Source organism: Petaurus breviceps, unplaced genomic scaffold, assembly GCF_028583685.1.
Source record: "Petaurus breviceps papuanus isolate PSGF00001 unplaced genomic scaffold, PetGlider_PUasm1.0 90825, whole genome shotgun sequence".
In the NCBI taxonomy this organism is placed as follows: domain Eukaryota; kingdom Metazoa; phylum Chordata; class Mammalia; order Diprotodontia; family Petauridae; genus Petaurus; species Petaurus breviceps.
The window spans coordinates 15545469-15572222 of NW_027187353.1; the positions used below are offsets into that span (position 1 = coordinate 15545469).

Genomic DNA, 26754 nt, shown 5'->3' on the forward strand with positions numbered 1-26754 from the left:
TTCTTTCTTTCTTTCTTTCTTTCTTTCTTTCTTTCTTTCTTTCTTTCCTTCTTTCTCTTCCTTTCTCTGTCTCTGTCTCTGTCTCTCTCTCTTTCTCTCTCTTTCTTTTTGGCTTTTTGGAGGGGGGAAGGTAGGGCAGTTGGGGTTAAGTGACTTGCTCCAGGTCACATGGCTAGTAAGTGTTAAGTCTGAGGCCTAAATTGAACTTAGGTCCTCCTGACTCCAGGGCCAGTGCTCTATTCACTGTGCCTGCCACCTACCCGTCCCAACAATTATATTTTCTTTATGCTCAATAGAGCCCCTCACCTTAGGGGTGCACATAGTGACCCCTTCCCCAGGACATCATTGCAGTGCTTGTTAAACTCTTTTGAGTATTATTCTTTGCCATGAAGAATTGGTGTACATGATGGGAGAGTTGAGAGCCTTGTACTTATGCTCGTAATTACACATGTGAGTTTCATGCAGTTCATTGCTTTGTTAAAGAAACTTAGGCCTCTCGTGTGCCAGAGTCAGCATGTCAGGGCCTGCTCAGGGAAACCGTAGGGTACTAGATGAAGAAGCACTGGACGTGGAGCCAGGAGTCCCTGGGGACTGGCCCCACCACAGACCTTTATAGGCATGTGAATGGGCCTGGGCAAATCATCCAACCTCTCTGAGCCTCAGTTTTCTTATGTGTAAAATGGAGATAGTAAAAGCACCTACATTTTAAGATTATCATGAAGATCGAATGATAGCCTAGGTTAAGTGTGTTGGATAAAGCACTATAGATGTGTTTTTTCTTTGCCTACCTCCTCCCCTCCAACCAGATAAATACATTTATTCCCTATTCAGTCATAGGAACATAGATCTAGAGCTAAAAAGACAATTTAATATTTGCGTGAAAAAGGTCCTCAAGGAAGCAATGACTAAAACCTGGTTATATGTCAGGAAGGATTCATCAAAAGCCAACTATGTCTCATAGACCGTCCCCCCGCCAATACACACACTGGTCCCTACCTGGAGGAGCTTACTTGGGAGGGAAATGGGGTCAAAGAGGAACAGGGTGTTTAGAGTATAACTCTTTCTTAGTCTTTTTTCCAAGTTGAATATAGTATCATATAAAATTCTTCTCTCCCACATTTAAACCTTATTCCTTATTGAAATTCTAACATTGCTGGTTATTGTTTTTTTACTGTGTAAAATCCTTCCATTTTTATATGGTCAGACACACCAATATTTGTCTCTGAGGTTTTGTTTTTTGTTTGATAATGACCTTCTTCTCCAGGGTTGAGACAGTTATGTCATTTTTCCATTTTTGTATTCTATTTAGACCAGTGATCTGTTTTATTCTGATTATAGTGTGAAATGGATTCAGTTCAAACACATTCTTTTCTCTACATCTATCCAGATTTCATTGGACAATGATTCTGTTTCTCAGTGGATTTTGAGTATGATCATCAAACATGACTATTTTGCATTAACCATGGTTTTATATCTTGGTTGTTTTTGAGTAGCCTTTTGTGCCTCTTGTGAACTTATAGCGTTTTGAGTTCTAAGAGACCCTCAAGATTATCTAGATCAACTCCTCCCCTCATTTTATAGATGAAGAGACAGAGAATCAGAGGCCTTAACGAGACTGCCCAGGGTCACAAGGGCGGCACAGTGCAAAGCTGTCAGCTGAGTGCTGGTCCTCTGGCTCTGGAGCCAGCTTACTTTTCATCCTGCTGCCCTCCCCGCGGTGCTCCTTAGAGGAGGAGGAGAATGCTGACGGTAATGCTGACAAAGAGTTTTTTTTATCGTGTTCTGTTTTGTATTATCATTATTGGTCATATGTGTTGTACCTACATTTCCACTCTCTACTGGCCATAATGATAGCAATCTTATCTTTTTAAAAATATCTCCCTCACTTCCCAAGACTGTTTGTCACACAGTAGGGTACTTAATAACTGTTGGTTGAGATGAATCGAATGATAGCCTCCATTTGAGTGTCCAATAGGACATGTTTCTTCCTCTCAGTGACTGTCAGGAAATTCGGGCTACTTCACCTGTGTTCCAGAAATAATATATAAAGCTTAAATAATGAGATTGGTATTTTAAGGCTCATGTAACTTGAAGTTAGGGCAGCTAGGTGCCACAGTGGATAGAGTACTGAACCTGGAGTCAGGGAGACCTGAGTTCAAATGTGGCCTAAGACACTTAATAGCTGTATGATCCTGGGCAAGTCACTTAACTTGGTTTCCTTCAGTTTCCTCTTCTGTAAAATGGGCTGGAGAAGGACTTGGAAAAGCTCTCCAGTAACTTTGCCAAGAGAACCACAAATGGTGTCATGAAGAGTCAGATACAACTGAAGGTGACTGAACAACAACGACCTGAAGTTAGGTCCCAGTGATAGTGTAGGACGACTCTGAAAGCTTGGACTGAGTCTACACTTAAAAATGACTGAATCAAAGGAAGACTGACTTTAGTTTTAGAGTTAACCTCTGTAATACCTTAAGTTAACAGATCCTTAAGCTGCTAATATGAAAAAGCAATCAAGTATTCAGGTGAATTCTGCAGAATTTGTAATGCAAATTACAAATAGCAAGAGTGAAAATTTTTATGTTCCTAAGTGAAAAGGACCATTGACTGGAAGAAAGATGGGAAGTCTTTTTTTTTAAGAGCAGAGTTGTGTGGGAGTAGTTGAAAGAGCATTGGACTGTGAGCTTTGAGCCTAGGGAGCACTTGAGTCAGATTGGGTAACCATGGGCAAAACCCTTGGCATTTCTGGGACTCAGTTTCCATATCTGTAAAATGAAGGGATTAGACTGGGTTATTTCTAAGGTGTTTTCATTTCAAAATGTGTATATTACTGAGGCTTTAAAGGATGACTAGATGTCTTTAAATTCAGAATCTAAAACGGTCTTAAGTCAGGGATAAAGGTAAAGGCATATTTAAAATCCTTGCATAGTACAACGTGTGTATATATGTATGAAGAGTGTTTTTAGAAAAAGTTCTTGGATTTTGGTGGGTTAAAATCTAGACACCAGTCTGTTCCTGATCTCATTGATGAGGGTATTTTTTAGAACCTGTTTTCTATGTGCCTTTAGACCATAGCCCCTTGAAAATCTACCTCAGCATGCCAGGAGGCCTTCTCTGACTGTGGCCAGCCCCTCCTGGTATATCTCATAGTATGTGCTAGCAGGCTTTGGCCCACTGTATGCCTTTCCATGCATGTGATAGCCTGATGGTTGAGATTGTGGCATCCTGTGATTTGAAGTCATACAACATCACCAGAAGCATAGTGGTATTAAAAATATAGGTCTTTATTGGAGGGAGAAACTTAACATCATTAAAAGAACTGCTTTCTAGTTAGTAATGCCACATGGTAGCCAATAAAACTAATTTGATCTCATGCTGTATTAATAGAAGCATAATGCCTAGATAAAATCTAGACCTTCGGAGAAAGAACTGAAGTCTTAGAAAGGAGCTAGAGATAGCTGTCGGCTTGAGTGCCACCTTCTATATGAAACCGTTCCTAATTATCTCCAACAGTTAATGCTTTCCCTCAAAAAGTAACTTTTTTTTGAGTATGCTTATATATGTATGTAACTGTCTCTTCCTATAGAATGTAAACTTCTTGAAGTCAGACTAACACAATGCTTTAACACATAGGCTATTGATTAATTTAAAGAATTGTCCTGTAAAACATTTTTTTGGGGAGGTGCTAAAGATGGAAATCCAGGCAATAGGTGGAAATAGAGCAAGCAGATTTTGGTCTGCCAAATAATAAGCACTCAGTAAATGATTGTTGACTGACTGGCTTGCAGTAACGAAAAACTTCCTAGTAAGTAGAACTATCCAATACTGTATTCACCTCATTCTGGGAGTTGCAAATTTACTTTCACTGGGGGTCTCTGAGCACACTTGGGGTTGGTCATTGCATTTATCAGCAATCTTAAGACTTTCAAAGTTGCTTGTCTTTACAATGTTTCAGGTAACTGAATTATTCTTTTTTTTCTTTTTTCTTTTTGCCTTTTGGAGGGCAATTGGGGTTAAGTTAACTTGCATAAGGTTACATGGCTGGTATTTTTGTGTGGGTGTTCTGTCTGAGGCCGGAACCGAACTTGGGTCCTCCTGACTCTGGTGGTGGTTTACTCACTGCACCACCCAGCCGCCCCCAGGTGAATTATTCTTAAGCTCTGTTGTATTCTAGATGTTGTTTTGATGCTGGGGGTACAAAGACAAAAGTGTAACATTGTCTTCTCTCAGGGTACTTACTTGTACATTTTGTGGGCTAGGAAACCAAGTACATAAATAAGTATATGCAAAATAAATTCAAAGCACATTTTTGATGACTTGGACTAGTTTCTGGAAGGATCAAGAAAAGTTTCATATAGAAAGTGACAATGGGAACTTGGAAAGAAGGAAATTAGGGATACTAAGAGGAAAGGATTGAGTACACTCTAAGTCTGGGGAACAGCCAATACAAAAACTTAGAAATGAACAAATGAAAAAAATATTTGTGAAGAGGTTACTGTGAGCTAATCACTATGTAAGCACTGGAGATACAAATAAAAGAAAGCAAGATGATCCCCGAATTGAAGGAGGTTACATTTTAATGGGGGAACATATCACATAAAAGGAAACTAGAAGCTGGGCTTAAGGGAGGGTGCATGGTGACATGGTTTAGAAATGTACAGGAAGTGATAAGGAAACCTGGTTCTGGGCAGGAGATGACAAAAATCCCACCTATTAGAGCTCTATGTGGTTACAGGGGCAGAATCAGGTTCTAGTGGGAAAGAATGAGGGAAATGAGATTGAGGGGCATAGAGTGCACACAGCATCCTTTGGAAGTGACCAGAGAGGAGAGAGATGTTGTATGAGGGTGATTTCAGTACAGGAGTGGTTTTCAAAGCCCCGCCTAACCTAACCCTCTCCTACCTTTCCAGTCTTCTCACATGTCACTCTCTGCTATGTATTCTTTGACCCAGTGATACTGGTCTGCTTGCTGTTCTTTGAACATGACACTCTTTCTCTTGCTGTTCTCTATGCCTGGAACGCTCTCCCCTCCTCATGTTTGCTTCCTGGCTTCCCTGAAGTCCCAGCTACAATCCCACATTCTACAAGAAACCTTTCCTAAACTCTCTTAATTCTAGCGCCTTCCCTTTCTTTATCATTTGCACATAGCTTGGCTATAAATGTTTGTTTCCATGTTGTCTCTCCATTATATTTACTGTAAGCTCTTGAGGGCAGACTGTCTTTTGCGTCTTTATATCCCTGGTGTTTATTTAGCACAGTGCCTGGCACAGAGTAAGCACCTAATATTTATTGATTGAATAGTAGCAGCTGCACCCCCTCAGGATTAAGGAGAAAGTGGGGAGTGAGGAGGTAGGCATTTATCATGGACAACTTTTTCAAGAATTTTATTATTTTAAAGGCTAAAAAGAGGTGAGATTAGATAGGAGGTCCAGGGTTATCTACTTAAGGGCCAAGGCTAGTTTTTATAGCATCAAGGAGACTGGAACATGGCATATGATTCTTGACACACGGGAAGAAATCTTTTGGTAATAGATATTGTATAGGAGGTGGAGTCAGGGGGAGGGCAGGGCCCTGGTAGGGAGAAGACTTCTGGAGCAGAACCCTGGAAACCAGGGAAGGAAGTGGGACCTCGACCCCAGGTAGAGGGCCACCTTTACTGTGGAGTAGGGCAGCTATGCTGTGACTAGGCGTTCATTCTCGATAACTTCCTAATTCTTCTAGGGTGGATACCCTTGTCAAATTTTGGGGGGTTGCCTTGTCAGATTTTGGTTCTGAGTAGCCTACTTAGCTAAGTGTCACAGTGGATAGAGTGCCAGACCTAGAGTCAGGAAGACTTAACTCTCTGATTTCAAATCCAGCCTCAGACTCTTACAAGCAATATTACTCTGGGCAAGTCACTTAACCCTGTTTGCCTCAGTCCTCATCTGTAAAATGAGCTGAAGAAAGAAATGGAAACCACCCCATTATCTTTGGCAATAAAACCCAAATGGAATTCATGAAGAGTTTGAAATGATGGGACAACAAGCCTACTTATCCTTTCTCTGAAACCTTTGAAATCTGTGATCCCCAAATTGGAAGATAAATGTTGACTTATACCCAGCTTTTCTGTTTTCTATCAAATTCCAAGATTGCCTCAAGGTTCTACCTTTTCCATCCTAGCAAACAACTTCTTCCTTGTTGAGAATAAGATATGGGATAGAAGTTCCCATTATTGGTTCTTTCATTTTATGAAGGATGAAATTATTATTAAGAAGAGAGAGAGAGAGAGAGAGAGAGAGAGAGAGAGAGAGAGAGAGAGAGAGAGAGAGAGAGAGAGAGAGAGAGAGAGAAAGGAGGGAAGGAAGGAGGAAGATGGTGGGGAGGGAGGAACAGAGGGAAGAGAAGGGAGAGACAGAGAGAGAAAGAGAGACAAGAGAGCACAATTATGAACACCAGTTTATCTTCCTTTGTTACTCATTCTTTCTGCATTAGAGGCCGTGAATACTATTATTGATTCTTTTGGTGAGTTTTAGATTCATGATTTAAAGGCTTCTGTACATATAAGGTACTAGCCAGGAGGGTAAAAGGGTTCTGGTTTATAGCAGTGGGTCTGGTCACCAGCAGCAGTGTTGATAGACTGTTTATCAGTTTTAGTGTTGAGTTGTCATCTTATAAAGTTTGTGTGTATTTCTCAGAAACCTTGTGGAAAAAGGTTTTAAATGAATGAAGGAAATTTAATAGCATTCTTAAATAGATAACTTCAAACCATTAGGAACACTGAATTCTGCAAACTGGTGAATTTCATTTTAAGGATTCAGGCAGTCATTACTTTTCTATATGCACATCAGTTTGCACAATGATAGCACAGAGTTTCCTATTTTGATCAACACTTCCATTACTGCTCTTGATTTAGAGTGCTAAAATATGATTAAAGGATCTTTTAGGTTACTTATGGTATTTTATTATTATTTTTTTTTTTTGCCGAGGCAGTGGGGATTAAGTGACTTGCCCAGGGTCACCCAGCTAGTAAGTGTCAAGTGTTGGAAGATGGAATTCAACTCAGCTCCTCCTGACTCCAGAGCTGGTGCTGTATCCATTGTGCCTCCTAAACTGTACCATTTTATTAGTTCTTAATGTGTAGAGTGTTTCTTATGTTCAATAGTTTAGTTGTATGAAGTTACTGGAAACCTTTAGAATGTTGAAAATGTTAGAGTATGAAACTGACAGCCAGGAGACTTGATTTTTTAGCCTTTGTTCCACCACTAAGTATGACGTTGGCTAAGTCATGTAACATTTGTTTGTTTTCTCATCTTAAGACTTAAGGAGATAATATTAATTCTAGCTAATATTGTGCAGAATTTTAAGCATTTTATATAAATGTGAGTTATTATTACTTACAGGTTTCTTGCTTACCTCCCCAAGGATCAAATAAAATAATGACAACGAAAGTGCTTTAAAAAGTGTTACAGGTTATGTAAATGTAAGATTGTATTATTGTTAAAATATAAAACCAGAATAATTTGTTAAGAATGATTATTACTGTAGTGCTGTATACTTTTTAATCATCACTTGTTATTCAACTAGTGGATATTTTTCAGATCTCGTGCATTGCTATTTAGTATTTTTAGTTTCATTTATCTGCTTTCAAAGTTATTTGTAGATAACTTGAATGATTTACTTAGGCAGTAAGATGTGAAATCTTCATTTGCTAGATTTATTTGTAGATTCTGTACTATTTTTGTAAATACTTTTCTGCCTTATTTGAACCTAAATTCTAACTTTAAAGTTGAAGAAAAAATGATTGAACTTTATATCAGGAAGACTTAAACTTCTCATCTCCTTCAATACAATTTAGTTAGGAGTAACAGACATTTTATTCAAATAATACATTGACTATATACTTACAAATGCTATGTTTCTATGTATTTTATTTCTGATACCAAAGTATCACTTAAGTAAAAATCACTTTTCAAAGATTTGATTTCTTGGGGTGGGGGGATTTGCCTTAAGCTGTAGCTGTGGAGAGATCTTTCCCTCCAAGCAGTGCTGAGATGCCATTTTGAGAGGTTAAATTACTTTCGAAATGTTGCCATGAAGGAGGAGGGGATGGAAAGAGATCAAGTTACACATTCTTCCTTCCAGAGCCAGCCCCTGTACTTGAAGGCTGGAGACACCCTGGCTAGGCTGGAAGAGACATTTGCCACAATTTTCTTTAGCCCTGCCCCCCACTTAGGGGACTAGAGACCTAGAGATTTTCATCAACAGAGGCCTGTAAAAGGGAAGCAGGGAACCATGTAGAAATTAGAATAGAGCCTTCCCTCCTCCAAGTTTTTACTTTTCTTTTTCTCTTTAAAGGTTTTTGTTTGTTTTTACCATTCTTGGATTACCATTCTTTGCCTGAGCCCATTGTCAACCAAGTGAATTTTGAAGAATTTCTTTCCCTTTTCATAGAAATTTGTGTGACAGATTTACTTTTCTCCATCAGAAGTTTAAATATCAGCATGGGTTTATCTATATTATTTTACTTGGAGTTAAATGTAGAATAATGTGTATGTATATTTAAAAATAAGTTTACTGAAGTGTGATGTGAATTGGATTTTTGTGGAGTTGTGGATTTGAAGTTGTGTGGAAAACTTTAGGGAGGGTATGTTTAGTGGTAATGGAAGAAAAGTCCCTAAATCAATAAAATTATCTTTCCTCTCGTGTTAGAAACTTTTTCAAAGGTAATCCTTTAAGTAAAGTAAAAAAAGGCTTTCATAAACATTAGGTTCACATTTATATACTTCAATTTTGACTCATTTATATATTACTTTTCAAATCATAAAGGGGGGTGTTTACTGATTAGAGTACAAAGAAACTTGCTTTTCTTGCCCTTGAGAAATAATTTAAACAATTTGGAGTATAGTAAAGTACTTAATACTCATTTAGGTTCTAACTAGGGTTTGTTTTCAGGGCTAAGATCATTAAATATTATTTCTTTTTTGGAGGGCACTTGGGGTTAAGTAACTTGCCCAAGGTCACACGGCTAGTTTTTTTGTGTTAAGTGTCTGAGGTCAGATCCGAACTCAGGTCCCTCTGACTCTGGGGCTGGTGCTGTACTCACTGCACCACCTAGCCACCCCTAAATATTATTTTTGAATCATAGAATGCATCTATCTAAAATGTGTTGGTCTTTTCTAATTACATTTCTAGGCAATTTGATTTGTCAATTTTTATTGTTGTTGTTTATTATCTTCCATTTAAATCCTATCTCATCATCTCCTTATGGTGTGGCAATAAGCCTGGGTTTTGAACATCTTGTCTGGCCCATTCTGTAAAACTGACCAGGGCCCAGTGTTGGGTGAACAAATGCCTTTTTTATGGGAGGACCAGCCTTAGCCAAACTTGGAGTAACTCATCCTCAGGTTAACTTTGGTATGATGGGTTTTATACATCAATGAAGGGAGTACTTTCACTGACTGAGTTACAGACCCTTTAAGACTTGAATGTATTATTAATAATCACTTAAATTTTAGTGAAACTATTGCAACTGATACTTTTTATAGTTTCATTGAAACATTAAGTGATATATTATTATTATTATTATTGAGACTATATTCTCTCACAATAATAGATCACATTTATATCGTGATTTATGGATTACAAAATATATTCCTCCTTGTGAGATAGTAAAAGTGGTATTATCCCCATTTTGTTGATGAAGAAATTAAGGCTGACAGAGCCTTGGGCAGGACCACATACCTAGTAAGTACTGGAGTTAGACTCTGAACCCAGACCATGGGAGTCTTTCCATTAGACTATGTTGCTTCAAGATCCCTTTGGCAATAGGGGAGTGTATCTTCTTAATTTTGGATTATTTTCACAGCATGCTCTGAACTGCATTGTCTGAGAGAGAAATTCAGGTGCAATTACTATAATGGTGTATCCCAAGGATTAGAAGGGGAATAAAACAGATGATACAGATTTAATTTATTTCCTAAATTCATGCTCTGTTTCTAGCTTGTTGCCAATAATTCCCTTTGACATATTTAGAAATTTTTTTCTTACTGTCTTTCCAGTTTCATACATTTCTCCCTAAGCTCTGGCCAAATGGGTCTACTCTTTACTTGTACGTAAAGCCTTTTCAGAAATCAGCCTTTCTCTTTGCCTGGTATGTTCTTCCCTATTTTCTGTTACTTTAAATATCCCTCTTTAGACCTTAGCTCAAATCCCTTTTCTCCCAAGAAGCTTTTTTCCTTTTGCCTTAGTCTGTGGTGACCAGGCTTCTTAATTCCTAACACTTTTTGTTCATTGGAATTTAGGATGTGTTATTTTATCCTGGTATTTTTCTTTTAGATAGGTAGATAGATGTGTATGTGTTTTTGTTTAGCCATTTCCAGTTATGTCTGACTTTTCTTGACCCCTTTTTGAGGTTTTCTTGACAAAGATATTGGAGGGTTTGACATTTCCTTCAGCCCATTTTACAGATGAGGAAACTGAGGCAAACATGGTTAAATGACTTGCTCAGGATCACATAGCTGGTAAGTGTCTGAGGCCAGGTTTGAATTCAGATATCTTTAATTCCAAGACCAGCACTCTCTCTATTATATCACCTAGCTCCCTGTAGTTAATGTATGTGTGTCTATGCTCATATATACATGTTACACACATGTGTATATAATACATATATCTCATCTTCATATATACATTTTTATGTCTCTAGTACCTATTAGACTGTCCCACACACTGTCTCATAGTGTATGCAGTAGTACACTAGTAAATGTTTGATTTGAACTGACTCACCTTTTTTTAGTTTATCACATCCCTTAAATTTTATTTAATTTTTGTTTTTATACAGTCTTCTTCTATATATCCAAATACATTCTTTTCCTCTTCCCTCTCTAGACAATTGAGCCTTATAATAAAGAATTAAAAAAGAGAGGACAGAAAGCAGTCTGGTGAAACTAACCATCTCACAGCACCTAAATCTCATAGCACATGCACAAAGTTCACTTATAGTCATCTGCTTCCGAAGAGGAGGGAGAGAGGTGCTTGTTCACCGATTTTTTTAGAGGCAGGCTTAGTCATTATCAAATTACACAGCACTCAGTGGAGTTTGGTTGTTCTTTCTGTTTACATGGTCGTTGTCTATGGTCTTCTCCTAGCTCTGCTTTCTTCTCTATGTCACTTCTTATGTCATTCCATTTTTCTCTGTAGTTCATTATATTCATTACATTTTGGCTGACCATTCCCCAGTCAAAGGGCATCTACTTTATTTACATTTCTTTCCTACTACTGAAATGCTGCATTTAATATTTTGTTGTAATAGATATCTTTCTTTTTATCTTTGACTTTTTTGGAGGTATATACCCAGGAATGAAATCTCTAGGTCAAAAGTTATGGAACTTTAATCATTTTCTTAGCATAATTCCTAGTTATTTTCCAAAAGGGAAAATATTTCGCAGCTCCATCAATGTGTATTAATAGACTTTTCTTTCTACAACCCTTCCAATATTGGCTGCTCCCATGTTTTGTCATCTTTTCAGGGTGTAATGTGAAACCAGAAGTTATTTTGATTTTAATTTCTTTTATTAGTGATTTGGGGCAATTGTTCACATGGCTATTTATAATTTATAAATATTTTTAGTCCTCTTAATCTCCCTTGGTCATTTATGTATTGGGGAATGACTCTTGATCTTTGGTTCACTGTTTTTAAAGAATAGTTTGTAGAAGTAAAAGGTCATCATATTTTAGGATTTTGGTAGATCTTTCATATTTAATTATCTTTCAGTAGCCTCAAGGAATATTGAACTCCACTAATTATAAAGTTTGGGAGTCCTTTTTAGGACTTGTATTTTTCAAAATAATCAAGCAGGTTGTTTATTTTGAATGATTAGTTTTCTAGTATCCAAATCTTGTTTCTTAAATATGAGAGTATTACTATAAAAAAGAATATTTTATGTCTATATTAAATGATAGATGAAGATAACTGTACAGAGATTGCTATTGTTACATTTTTGTTTCATGCTGATATCAAAATTCATGCTTATATTAAAATATATAATTTGATATTAAAATACATTAAAATTAAAATTATATTAAAATGTGCATATTTGTGAATGGTACCCTGGATAAAGAGAGCCACTGTGGGGACATAGGAAACTGAAGGCCAGCTATAGAGTCAGGGATCTGAATTTAAGTCCTGGTTCTGGAATTTAGCTCCTCTCATTTTTCCCAGCAGTTACCTTCTAATAGGTAACACAATAGGTATGCAGATTAGCATATCCACAAGGTTTCTCCACTGTAATTCCCTACAAAGATCAAGTCACAGGCCCTTCTGCTTGTCCCTTACCCTCCCACCCCCCCAAAAAAAAGAGCCATTGGAAGTTTTTTATTTTTGGAACAAATTTAGTTAGCATATTGTATTTTAAAAGATTTTGTGAAAGTATCATTTTATGTTAATCAGAAGTGATTGATCAAATTCATATTTGACATATCTTCATGTACATTTGTGTCATTATTACTATATGCTACTTTTTAGATTAAGTACACTGTTCCACATTATAATATTTTTCCTTGTTATGTTATAATTTTTCTTAGGATAAAGTCATTCATTTTGGAATTTACTTTGAATAATCTCTAGGACCTTAAGGGCATTTTTTGTTTGTTTCTTTGAGTAGTTGACATGTTGACCCTATTTTCTAGAAGTGGGTTATTATTAATTTATTTTTTAAAAATCAGCATTTAACTCATACTTTGTTATTGAAAACTTTGAGTTTTAACCAACTATTTTCCTCCAGCCATTTCCTAAATGGAATTGATTTTTGTCTATTCTTTCATTTTATAAATATATAATGAGCTTTAATTATTCAACAGTGAGCCTTGGACTTATATAGCTATAAGGGGCTTTAATTTGACTTTTTATAAATGCAGCAGTTTAAATTTATTTTGTTATAGTTATGATTTATTGGAGAATGGCATTTAAAGTATTTGACAACTAAAGAACTAAATGTAGGGCCTTAAATATTCACACTATTTAAAATATTGGCAATATTTTTATTTCAATTTACTGAACTATGTTAGTAGTGTGAGGACAGGGACTATTACAATGTTCTCCTTCCCAACAGGGCATATAGTGCTTTGTATACCTAGTAGGTGCTTAATAAATAGTTGTTGATTGCATTTTATTTCTTATTCTTTATTTCCATGCTCATTTGCCACCTTTCTTCCCACTTTTAAAATTATTTCCCTTGAAATTCTTGATCTTTTTTCTTCCTGTAGACGAATTTTCTCTTTAATTGTTTTGAATTCTCTCTTTTCATTTTCCATACGAACAATTTGATTTTCTTCTCTTTTTCAGTTGGTTGTTGTTCAGTACTTTCATGATCCCTTTTGAGGTTTTCTTGGCAAAGATACTGAAGTGGTTTGCTGGAGTGGTTTCCTTCTCAGATGAGGAAACTGAGGCAAACAGGATTAAGTGACTTGCCCAGGGTCACATAGCTAGTAAGTGTCTGAGGCCAGATTTGAACTCAAGAAGATGAGTCTTCCTGACTCTAGGCTCAGTGTTCTATGCACTATGCCAGACAGTGCTAATTTATTAGAAAGTTTTTTTTTTCCTGATATCACACCTAAATCTATCCCCTTAGCAGCTTCCCTTTAGTGTTTCTGGTTCTACTGTCTTAGGCCAAAAAGAATAATTTTAATCCCTCTTTCACATACAAGCCTTTCAGATACTTGAATATAGCTGTGTTTTCTCCGAGTCTTCTTTTTTCCAGACTAAATATCCTGAATTCCTTCAACCAATTCTCATATAACAGGAACTCTTCAAAATCATCAATCATCCTTAAATTTAAAATATGACAGTCTTTTCCAACCCAGCCAGTTTATGTGGCTGTTATATACTAAGCCCACCCCAGTCATCCCCCTTGGAGAGTGTTCAGTACCTTCCTCTCCATCTTCCTAAAATCTTGCTAAAAACCTTCCTAAAATATTAAGAGACTTTAGCATTTGTGCTGATGCTTCCTCTGTCTTCCTAACTTCCTAAATTCTTAGCCTCCATGAAATTCCATGACATATTTCCTTTATTCCATCTCTGCCACACATAGAGGTATCCAGACCTCACCATTATCTGTAGGTATTCCATTTCATTCACCTTTCATTCCATTTTACCCTTTGTCTCACAACTCATAACATTCATTCGTTGTCTTTATCAGTCTCTCCACTCCTTAGGACTTTCTCAGATCATTATTTTTGCTATGTCTTCATTTTGGTTTCTCCAGTTTTGACCTTTTAGTTAGCCATTTCAACTGTCCACTTATTGCCCTTTGGTTTTCAAATCCCTTGCTCACTTGTCCTATTGCCAGTTTATGTCTTGCCAAACTATTAGCTCTGGATTACTCCACTGTCTACCTCCTTTCTTTCTATTCTTAGGTTTACTGATTGGAATTGTAGGAAGTTATAAAACTTGGTACTTGGCACATTTTAAATTCCTCTGTTCCTACTTAATTGACTCCCTGTCTTACTACAGACCTTCTCTTCCTTCCTCAAGTATCCTATACATCTCTTTTCCCTCTCCTAGCTGAGTCCCGAATCTCTTCCTTTACTGGGAAAGTTGAAGCCATTCATAGACACATCTCCTTCTCTTCTCTTTTATATCTCAGAACCACCTGACATCATCTCTCACTCTCTTCTTTTCCTCCAATTTCAGACAGCCAGGTGGCCCAGTATGGAAATTTGCTTTGTTTGATTATGCGTGTTTTTACAAAGGTATTGTTTTCCTTTTTTTTTTTTTTAAGGGATTTGGGGGCAGAAAGGTGAGAGAGAGAAAATAAATTGTAGTTGAAAAAAAAATTTAAACATATACAAAAGAGAACAGAAGCAAGTTCAGAAGGAAATACAGACAAACTTGACAACTTGTAGGTAAGAAAATAACATGTTGAACTTAATACAGACTTTTTTTTAAAGCAAGCCATATATAATAAAGTTCATGGTTTTACAGTCTGCTCTATTTTGTATATGAAATGTTTTGTTTTCTAGAGTTCATTCAATTTCAGAATAAAATAAATACAACTAAGAAAAACAAAACAATGAGGTGACCCTTTTTTACAAAGGCCAAGCTCTCTACATGTGCACTTGATCCCAGCTCCTCTCATTTTTCCCAGCAGATAGCATTGTTAAACATCCTCCACTCAAGTCTTCAACCCTTCCCCATCACCCAGTTCCTTCTCTACTGCCCAACTCTTCCCTCACCTTAAAAAAACCTCACTGGACCCGACTACACCCTGAAAACTATTGTTTTCAATATCTTCTCTCTCTTTCTCAGCCAGATCCCTTGGAAAAAAAATCTTTTTACAGTTTTGACCTCTGCTGTAGCACAGTGCTAACATTTCTCTCCACCCTAGAACTCGATCCAGAACTGCACTTGTAGTCACGGAATAAAAGGGGCCTGGTCCCACCCAGTTAGGGCCAGGAGGAGCACTAGCAGTTGTGGCTGCAGAGGAGCAGGGGCTCTTTGTTGGCTCTGCTGCTCCAAAACTTGATTTGAGGAATTATTTCAGAGTTTTCGGAGGGTGATGTTGGAAGGTTCAGTTGGGGCCCAGGCTGTACTGTCATCTTGACTCCTTCCAAAAAATTCCCAGTGATCTCTTAATTGCCAGATCTGATTATTTTTTCAACCCTAATTCTTCTCAACTTGTCTGCTGCATTTGACATTGTTGATGCCCCATTTTTATGGATTCTCTTTCCTTTTAAAGGAAAATACTACTTTGTCTTGGTTTACCTCCTACCCACTAAGTAGCTGAAGGGATGATTTTTCTCTTACTCCTCTTAAGAGGGCTAGAACTGGTCTATAGAGGACAGAGGGAGCACAAGAGCATCAGGTTATTCTGAGCTTTAGCATTTCTAACACTTTTTTGGGACTTTTTTATAGGCCTATATTATATCTTCATCTTGTGTTACATTTCCTTTTTTACATTTCTTTTTAAAATATAAGTTGGTGAATTACCTGAGTGTTTGTGTTATTCTCTTCAGACAAATCTCATTTCTATTCCCCACTGGAATTATTTTTCTGAATTTTATTCCTGAGCATGTCCATTCCTTCCTGGGCTGACTTCCCCTTAGCATTTTAGTCTGTGAGAGCCTACCTATCTTTCTTCTGAACCTTTTGCAATCTGTTTTCCCAGAATCTAGTGTACATTTCAGACTATGCCCGGATTTCCTCTCTTCTATCTCAAATTCTAGAAGAGAGAGGCCACTTTCCCCCAGGGTTTCTATCATTTCCAACCCAGCAGTCATTTTCTTCCTGTTAGTGAGAATCAGATCCAGAATAGAATTTGACTTTATTGGCTCTTCTAACATTTGAAAGATGAAGTTATCACTAAGGCAATTCAAGAAATAATTAGGTGCTCTGCTTTTGGCAACAAGGGAGAAATTCCAGTAAATGTCTGGGTAATGGAAGTTCCCTGTCTCTCCAAATCATGCTTTAGTGCCAGTATTGTGATATGTGTCCCAAATTCCTCATCTTTTTGCCCTTTCTGTCCATATAGACTTTATTATGCTTTAGTGAAAAAAAATCAGGACCATTTCTTCCTCCATTGACCTTCACTTAGATTCCTTCTATCATACTTCCCACCTCTGATTTCTGAGTTTCATCATTTATGTGTACCTTCTTAATATGTTTTATATCCCACCACATGTAGAAATACATTATAGTCTCATGTAAATATAAAATGATTTATATGGGTGATCATTGGGAGTCTGGTCTACTAGTTTGAATAAGAAATTAGTGAAAATTTAAGATTAGATTCTAGTTGGCCATTTTCTTGCCATATGGCCCTGGAGTAATTATGCAGTCTGTGTCACAATTTCCTTATCCATAAAATAAGGATAATAATACTTACCTACTTTTAATTATTGTTTGTGAAGTGCTTTGAGGTCCACAGATGAAAGGTATTATGTGTGTGTAATACATTATTACATGCCTCATGACAAAACCAGCTTTATTCTTCCCTACTCTTCTAATCTCATTCAACAGGAAAGAACACCCCATGGGACAGTATAGAAAATGACTCAAATTGACTGCAGACAGTAAAGGTTAAAACAAAAATGATGCCGAAGCAAATGAAACCCACCCCAACAGAAGCACCAGTGAGTGACCCTGAGTTAAAAGTGTGTGTGTCCTGGTTCTACTGTTAAGTACCCTTAGGACCTTGGACCAGTCATTTAACCTTTTTTAATTGCAGTTTCTTCATCTATAAAATGGAGAAGGTTGGTTTTTTGAGTTCTCAGTTCTCTCCCTCCCTTCAGTCCCACCCCTACCTACTGAAGAGGCAAGCATTGTATCAGTTATACATGTGAAATCATGCAAAACATATTAGCAAAATATATTCTATATTAGCCATATCACAAAACAGCAAGAAAAATAAACAGAAAATGGTACTTCAATATGCACTCAGAGTCCATCAGTTCTTTCTTTGATGATGGATAATATTTTTTCTCAAGAGTCCTTCAGAAATGATCTTTGATCATTGTATGGCTTAGAGTAGTTAAGTCTTTGACAGTTGAAAATAAAAAGTCTTTGACAGTTAAAAAATAAAAAAATATATTTTTAATGTTAGTATTGTACACAGGACTTACATCTGTACTTAGAACTATTGATGGTCAACAGGTATTTATCAAATGCATGCTGTTTTCTGGGCTAGGTATATACTAATTAAAAAACAAAACATTCCATACCTTTAAAGATCTTATATTCAGTTGATGGTGGTGGGTGATTGGTGGGAACACTTCCTATTGGAGGTTGACCTTGGATTCTAAGGAGCAGAACTGAGGATGGAGTGGGGGGTATAACTGATATAGTGTCAAGGAGTTAGGAGATTGTAGAATGTCATATGTGAGGAGCAGCAAGTCAGCCACCTTGGCTGGACCATGAAGTATATGAAGAAGTGGGGGCCTGAGTAATCTGCCTGATAAGGTCCACTGCAGCTTGGCTCTGCATGGCTTTAAAGGTGAAGTATAATCCTCTAGTCCAGGGGTGGGGAACTGTCAGCCTCGAGGCCACATGGGGCTTTCTAGGTCCTTGGGGGTGACCTTGTGAATGATTCTAAGTTTTACAGAACAAATCCTTTTATTGAGGGGATTTGTTCTGTGAAGTTTGGATTCAATCAAAGGGCTGTATTTGGGGACCTAGAGCTCTGACCACATGTGACCATGAGGCCACTGGTTTCCCACCCGTGCCAATCTTTCTGAGGAATCTTCTGGTGCTTCTCAAACAATGTAGTGATGGATGTGGCCAGACCTCTACTTAAATTGGAAGTCATGGGGTGCAGTGGATAGATCATTGGCTCAGAAATCAGAAGATCTGAGTTCAAATTTCATCTTTGACATTCATTGCAAGTGATGAGCGATTACTTAACCTACTTGGATTTCAGTTTTTATATCTGCAAAATGAAGGAATTAGATTACATGAGTTCTGAGATACCTTCTAGTTCTAGACCCATGGTTCTAATGTCATTTTGGTAGATTTTTGGAAGATGAATTAGAGATGGGAGAGATTGAATCGGAGGACCAGTTGGGAGGCTCTTAAAATAATCTAGGCAAAAGGTAATGGTAGCTGCATTGTAGAAGCAGATTTGGAAACTAATGATGTTTGAGTATGAGTAAGGATCCTGGGTTGATTTCAAGGATTATGCACCCTTGATAACTTAGAAGTAGAATGGAGGACTGGAGAATCCAGGTCTTTTGAAGATCCCTAGGTCACAGGTTCAGTTCTGCCACAGAAGAGACACTTATATTTGGAGACATAATAGGTATAGTTGTGGACTTGGAGTCAGGAAGACCTAGTTCATAACCTATGTCACACATTTACTAGCAGAGTGACCTTCAGCAAGTCACTTAAACAATTTGAACCTCAGTTTCTACATCTGTAAAATGAAGGGGTTGAGTTGGATGGTCTCTACAGTCACTTTTCCATCTTGTTTCTGAATCTGTGATCCTGTAATTCCCATGTAGTGGACTTGGATGACCGGAAGGGTAGTCATGTGCTTGACAAATGGGGAAGTTAGGGAGAGAGATGGATTTAGAGGGAAACAATGAGTTTTGTTTGGAACATCTTGAGTTTGAGATACTTTGGCCTGTTTATGGTACATCTAGTTGGAACTGCCTTGTAGGGAGTTAGTGGGATGAAACTGTTAGAGGTTAAGAGAAAGTCAGGGCTGGATGGATCTGTAGATCTGGCAGTCACCTGCAGAGGGATGATTATTGAACCCTTGGAAATTGATGAAATTAATAAAGGGGGGGAGGAGAAAAAAGAAAGGGGAGGACAGGACTCAATTCAGAAAAAGAACATTGCGGCTATACTAATGGTTAAGAGGGTGGTATAATCTAGCAGAGTGGAGTGAAGAAGTGGTCAAACAAAAGAGAACTAAGAGGGAACTGTGCCACAAAAATCCAGGGAAGAGAGTATGGTACTCAGTGCCAAGTGCTACAGAGAAGAATAAGGGTAGGGAGGTCGAATAACCTGGGGTCTGGTAGATAACTACCATAGCGTCTGGAGAGACAGATATATCTGGAATGAACCCCAAAGGAAGAATGGTAGAGTAATGTGTGTATTGATCAGTTTTTGGTAGTCTCCCAAATATTATAAAGATGTGTTATATAATCATATTGCTCCCTGCTTGATCTGTGGGCTTCAGGTGTTTTGGAAGATGGGAGCACCATAAATATCTTGAGTATTATTTATTATATACCCCACTCTCTCGCAACAATAGCAAAAAATATGAAAGAAAACACTCCTACACAGCCTTGAACATAGTACTGTTAGTTATTGACAGAGTTCATAGGGAACTTTGGGTCACGTTCTAAGGCCTCTCTCTTTGGGAGTTTTAATTATAAAGCCTTTACCCAACAATGTATGCTTTGTAACAAGCTGCTTGTTTGAGAGTCTTTTGAGGTAGACCTGTTGCCAAAGTAGTATAGGACAGTGGTGCCCAGTTTTGTGATTCTGGAGTCACATTTGCAATTGACATTAAGCCTTAGAGTCACCTGATTTTTGTTTTCTTTGTAGAGTATACAAATATCTAAACCAGACATCTGGTGGAATATAAAAAAGCCACATGAGGCTCAAGAATAGTCAAAAAGCAGTCTAAGAAGCACTGGAATCCTATTTGGAAGTGGGATCATTTTCCCCTTTCCATTTCTATAACTCCTTTGAAAGGGTGGGGTGAATTAAAAAAGGGAGGGAAGAAACTCTTACATTCCTAGGCTTTTAGTTATTTTTCTGTGCTTACCAATTTCTGTGCATGAATTGATTCCTAGAAACTTTACAGAAAAGGGGAGAATTCAGCATCAGCCTTCTTTTGTCAAGTTGCTATAGCTTTCTTGATTCATAGTCTTTAAACGAACTTCCAAGAATCTAGAGATGTCTCATTCCATACATGAGGTATAGTTCTTAGTATTTTGGAGTGAAAAAGTTTTTGGTTCAAGCCTTTATTCTATTTCATCATGATTTCATTCTGAGGTGAGATGGACATGGCCATCTGTCTATATGTATGTTCATCACTTTAGTCTTCTCTTACTATTCCTGATGAGTCAGACAAAATATAGATTCACTCAGATGCTGAGCCAAATATAAATACTATTCACATAAATTGAGAAAATTATGTATGTGAGCCAAGGGTTTTTTTTAAGGGCAAAGCTTCCACTGCAAAAGTTCTGCCATTGCCTGGAGAAAGTCAGTTTTAGTATCTCAGCAATCTTTTATTTTACTGTCATTTTATAACAAAGTATGCCTAGAAAGGGTGAACCTGTTAAAGTGTGAGTTACCTATTAGACTTAATCATTAGATTGTATACTCTGTGAGGGCAGGGGCTATCTTTTGCCCCAGCATTTAGCTTGGTGTGTGGCACATTGTAGGCACTTAAAAATGTTAATTGATTAATACTTTCAAAAAAAAAGGCAAGTGCATGTGATAACTCAGTTTTGCCAGGATAGTGTGTGTGTATTTTCCCACGGAGGACAGAATTGTACCCTCTGAGGAGTAAGTACTTTCCTTGCCCCATGGAAGAATGGTGATGAGAAAGATCCTCAGATGCCACCAGCAGGGTATAGGGCTGATTACAAGAAGGAAAAAAAATGAATTCTGGTTGTTGGTAAGGAGGCTATCTGTTGACATGAAATATGGACTGGATGTAAAAAAAAAAGTAACTAACATTTATTTAGTGTTTTAAGGTTTGTGAAGTATCTTACAAATATTTTATTCTCACAACAATCCTGAGAGTTAGGTGCTATTATTGTCTCCATTTAACAGATGAGGAAACTGAGGCAGGCAGAGGTTAAGTGACTTGCCCAGGGTGACACCTAGGAAGTATCTGAGATTACCCATCAAACCACCTGTTTCCTGAGACCTTGTAATACCTGAAGACTCCTACCCACTTTGGGTATTTTACATGGGGACATGGTATACCTGTTAGGGCCTTAGAAAGCACTTATAGATGATTAAAAAAATTTTATTCTATCTTTTGTTTTTGCACATCTCAATTTCCTCTGTATTTTTCTCTTTTCCCCCTCTCAGAGAGCCATCCCAGATAACAAAGATTTTTGAAAAATGAAAAAAAGTATTAAAAAATCAGCTACATTGATCAGTGTATCGAAAATCTAACAGCAGTGTTGTACACCATGGAACCCTTTTTGCCCTACCCCCATCACTGCAGAAAAGTTAGGGGAGGTGTCTTCTCATTTCTTTTCTTTGGAAACAAGTTTGATTTGTGTAATTCTGGAACATTTCTCTTTTAAATAAATTTTTATCGAACTCTTTTTGTTATTACATTGCATTTCCCACTGGTATCTCTCTACTTCCCTTTCTCAGAGAACATATATATATATATGTATATATATATAGTATATGTATATATGTGTATATATATGTTTGTGTGTGTATATATATGTATATATAGCCAAGAACTTTTTTTAAATAGGAAGATGAAAAAATCAACAAAACCAATCATTATGTTGAATAAATCTGATTGGGTGCATTGTACCACAATTGTAAATCCTCCACCCCTGCACAGAAACGGGGAGACATCTTCTATTTTGTCTTCAGTGTCAGCCTTGTTCTTTGTAATTTTTCAACAATCATTTTTGAGTGTTACATGACTGTTCTTTCCATTTATATTATAGTAGTCATTGTTCATATCGTTTTCTTGGCTCTACTTCACTTTGTGCTCATTCATGTAAGTCTTTATATTTTTCTCTGTATTCCTCATATTCATACTTGCTTACATCGAAATAGCATCCATTATATTAATTTATCATAATTTGTTTGCCATTACTTGATCAATTGGCAGCATCTTTGGTTCCAGTTATTTGCTGTCACAAAATGTACTGCTATGAATATCTTGGTGTATATGGAGACTTTCTGTATCAGTGACCTCCTTGGGATATATACCTGGCAGTAGGATGTTTAGATGAAATTCTAATTAGGAAACAAGATTTTAGGGGGAAAGTGGTGGTTTCATCACTGTTGGTGATTGAATATAGGAGGTGTAGAAGGGAAAGGAAATAATAGGTAGTAAACAGATGGTTAAAAAGTTTATGCCTGAGAATAGAATAGGGCTACTTGCCAGCATTGCAGTGCATCCAGCGTTCTGTGTTTGCCTGAAGATTTGTCAATCTGATCAAGAGGACTTTAAACTGAAAATAAATGGAGAAGAAGAAACTTGCCTCTAACTATTAAGCCATATTCAGATTAACAGCATGTACAGCATAGGAAGAGAATGTAGCCTTGCTCTTACCTCTGTGACCTTGGGTAAATTACTTAACTTTTCTGTGGTTTCCTTAGCTACAAAATGAAACTTATGGTTTAGTTGAGCTCAGTTCACTTCAGAAACATTTACTAAACATATATATATATATATATATATATATATATATATACATACATACGTACACACACACACACACACACCAAGTGCTGGGTGCTGGGGATACATACTTAAGCAGAAGAATAGCCCCATTCTTTGGAGAGCTTAGATTCTTGGGGGGGCACTAATGTCTCTTGAGGTCCTGTCTAGGAACCCAAGAAGAGTGGTAGAGTTGTCTAGTAATATACAAAAAATATCCAGGAAGGATGATAGAAATAAAAATACTAATGACCTTATATATGGATACAGATTCACAACATATTTGTAATAAAATGAACTACAGGGCTTAATCTATGCAAGTAAATACAACCTCATAAATTATCCCTAAGACTTGACCTATGACTGGAATGCAACAGTAGAAGCATAGATCTTATTTATAAAGAACAGATTGGTTAAAAAGAGGGGCAGAATAGCATTCTATATGAAGCAGATATAATCCTCTATGGGAATCCATGACCTGGAAGGAGAAAGCGTGGTGGGCAACATTTCTGTGAGGGTCAGAGGAGGTAGACAGAGATGTGATAGTCTAGTGGGAGGACATCCTAGAACATTGATCTCAGAAAAAGGGATAGGAAGATGATGAGTTCTGATAAGAGACCTCGAAGCTGGCAGGGAAACAGGATAGAGGAGAGAGGGGCCATTTCAACTGTTTGGATTTCTGCTGTAGGTCTCTGCCTGCTAAGAATAACAACTTAAAAATTCTCCTCTTTACCTTGCTGATAATTTTACCCTTTATAAGGTAGAGGAAAGAGACTTAAGGGAACTTGTTTTGGAACTGGTTCTGACCAGTGAGGAGAAAATAGAAGTGCTGGACCCTTGGGAAGGAATGGTCCTGCCACCTGAGACAGACATAGGAAGAGGACCCAGAGAACAGCAGGGCACAATGGGGAGGGTGCTGGGTCTTCAGGCAGGAAGGGCCAAGTCCATATGCAGCCTCATACTGAGTAGTTGTGTGACCCTGGGCAAGTCACTTCATCTCTTTCTGCCTCTGTTTCCACATCTTTAAAATTAAGATCATACTAGCATGTACATCTCGGTTGTGAAAAAATATTTTTAAAAAGTTTGGGAGAGTGAATTTGACAGAGTTTGGAGAAAGGCTTATTAGACTCCAGTGGCCTAATTCTACAAAGATGCCTAAGAACCAGGAATGTAATGATACAAACCAGTGATGCTAATGAGAAAGAGGGGGATGACAGTGAAGACATTAATGTACATGGTGCACAATCATTTTATTTTGTAACAACACATTTAGAAGGTGGATGCAATGTTTAGTAACTAAAGAGGAAGGACAAGGAAAAGTAGGAGCAAGATCCTGTAAGAATAGTAGGAACAACTAACATTTGTCAAAAGCGTGAGGTTAGGGTCTGCAATCAGGTAAGTGACTGAAAGAGCCAGTCTTGGGGGGGGCCTTTGTCTGCTTCAGTTTCCTCATGTGTAAAATGGGAATATTAATAGCACTCACCTCCTAGGGCTGAAGATAAATGAGAAAATAGCTGTAAAGCACTTTGTAAAGCTTAAAGGATCATACATAAAGTCTAGCTATCATTATTATTTATTATTATATTTGTATTAATCCCTTTTATAGCTTGAATATCAGACTTAGATTGAAGCAGATTTCTTATCCCTCGTGCCTCCATGCTGCCCCCTCCTGGCCCCCAGTAGTGGGTTCCATTCTTTGCAGAGGCCTTGAGCCCTGAGGCCCTGACTAGGCTTACATGGTCCAGTTAGAATTTCAAGTCCCTTAATAAGCAGCCCCTAGTCATGGTTTTATAGCATAGAGCCCCAGAATAAGGCTAGATACTCAAAAAGCCCATCCAGATTCTGAATTTGGCAGTAGAACTCTGCCTTCTTCACTGATTGGCTAAATGTTCTAAGGCCTGCTTTGACCTGATGAATCCTATAAGCCAGTGCTGAAAGGGGGCATCATTCTTTGGGTTTGACAGATTTTTCACTTTTATTAAGGCTGCTCTTGTTGCTGATTTATGTGCTTCCCTGTGGGGGACCTGGGAGACCTGGAGAATTGGGCCCACCAGTAATTTATATAGCCTTGTTAAATGTCTGCATGCATCCTTGCTACTGCTATCTATTAAACAGTGTTGGATTTGGGGTTTTGATCTTTGGGGGGGGGCATATGCCTCATTGACTCAGTATCAAGAAATCCTCACTTTGAATGGGGGATGGGATCATTGTACAGCTGGCCTATAATAACACATTGGTTTCTTTTATTCTAGTTGCATTGATTTTGTTCATGTAAATGCTTTTCTGGAAGTAGCATAGAAACCTTAGAAATAGGAGGACATGGGTTCAGATCTTTTCACCAAAACACTGTCCCATGGGACTGTAGACAAATCACTTAACCTCTCAGTACTTTAAGCAACAATCTATGACTAGAAATTTCAAAATGGGTGTTTATTTGCACTAGTAGAGGGAGTTTCTTCATTGGACTTTCTTTATACCAGTCACACGTGTACACTCCCTTCCCTGTCCCAATGGCGGCTTTTCATAACCAAAATGATCCTTTTTGTTGTTTCTGATGTCCATCCTTTCTTTGGTTGAGAATATTTCCTCAAGTCATAATTTTTAAAGGCACCTCCTTGGGTTAGCTAGGTGATAATAATATATAGATCACCAGCTCTGGAGTGATTAAGACCTGAGTTCAAATCTAACCGTGTGACCCATGGCAAATCACTTAACCCCATTGTCTCCTTCATCCCCTCCAGATGCAAAAACTGTACCGCCTTCTGATTTTCTTTAATGATATGACCTTTTATGTTTAGATCACGGATCCATTTAGAACGTAGCAAAAATTTGGTATAAGATGCTGGTCTAAACATAACCTCTATTAAAATTTCTTATTTTTTCCTATGGTTCTTGTTGAAGAGGGAGCCCTTTCACCAATGGTTTATATTCTTTTGGTTATCCAGCATGGGACTGATTATTTTTAATATGTGGTAGATAATTTTAATAATTATTGCTTTTAATAGTGTTTGAAATCTGATAATCCCATGCCCCTTCATTCCTGCTCTTTTATGATCTCCTGGATGCTTGCAAATGAACTGTATTATTTAATCTAATTTTTACAAAGTAACCTCTTATTAGTTTGATGGGTGTGGCACTAAATCTTTAAATTAATTTAGGTTGTATAATCATTTTTATGATGTTGGTGAGGGCCAACCTTGAATGATGACTATCTTGCCATTTATTTTAAAGTACATTGTTACTGGTATAATATTTTTATATTTTAAATATTTTATATTTAATTTTATATATTATAGTTACTTTTGCTCTGTACTCTCCCTCTAACCAGTGATCTCTTATAACAGAATAAAAAAGGGGAAAAACCAATTCAGCAAAATTAAACAACATATTGGAAAAATATAATATTATATAAAGTGTTACAACACTTATGTTCTCTCATCCCTGCAAAGAAGGGGATTGGAGGAAAAGACATTCTCAACTCCTCTTTCAGGTCAAGCTTGGCGATTATTATTTTGCATCACTCAGTTTAAATTGATTAATCTTTCCATTTACATTGTTGTCATGTGCATATTGTTTTGCTGGTTCTTATTTTACATCAGTTCATATAAATTTTCCTGTGGTTTTCTTAAGTTTATCATATTCATCATTTCTTATAGTACAGTAATATTCTGTTACATATTGTGCCTCAACTTGGTTATCCATTTCCTAATAATGGCCATTTATTTTGTTTCCATTTTTTTCTTCTGCAGAATGTGCTGCTATTAATATTTTGATATATTTGGGACTTTCTTTCCTGCCATTGATTTCTTTGGTGTTTATACCTAGCAGTGGACTTTCTGGGTTAGAGTGTATGGACATTTTGGTTACTTTCTCAGCTTTATTCCAGATTGTTTTCCAGAATGGT

General features: G+C 37.4%; 1 protein-coding gene across 2 annotated transcripts in view; it reads left to right on the forward strand.

The window, feature by feature from the left end:
• The window catches only part of BMPR1A (bone morphogenetic protein receptor type 1A), a 121674-nt gene that overhangs the window by 21453 nt on the left and 73467 nt on the right, over positions 1-26754 (forward strand). The gene's annotated exons all lie outside the window — the stretch shown is intronic.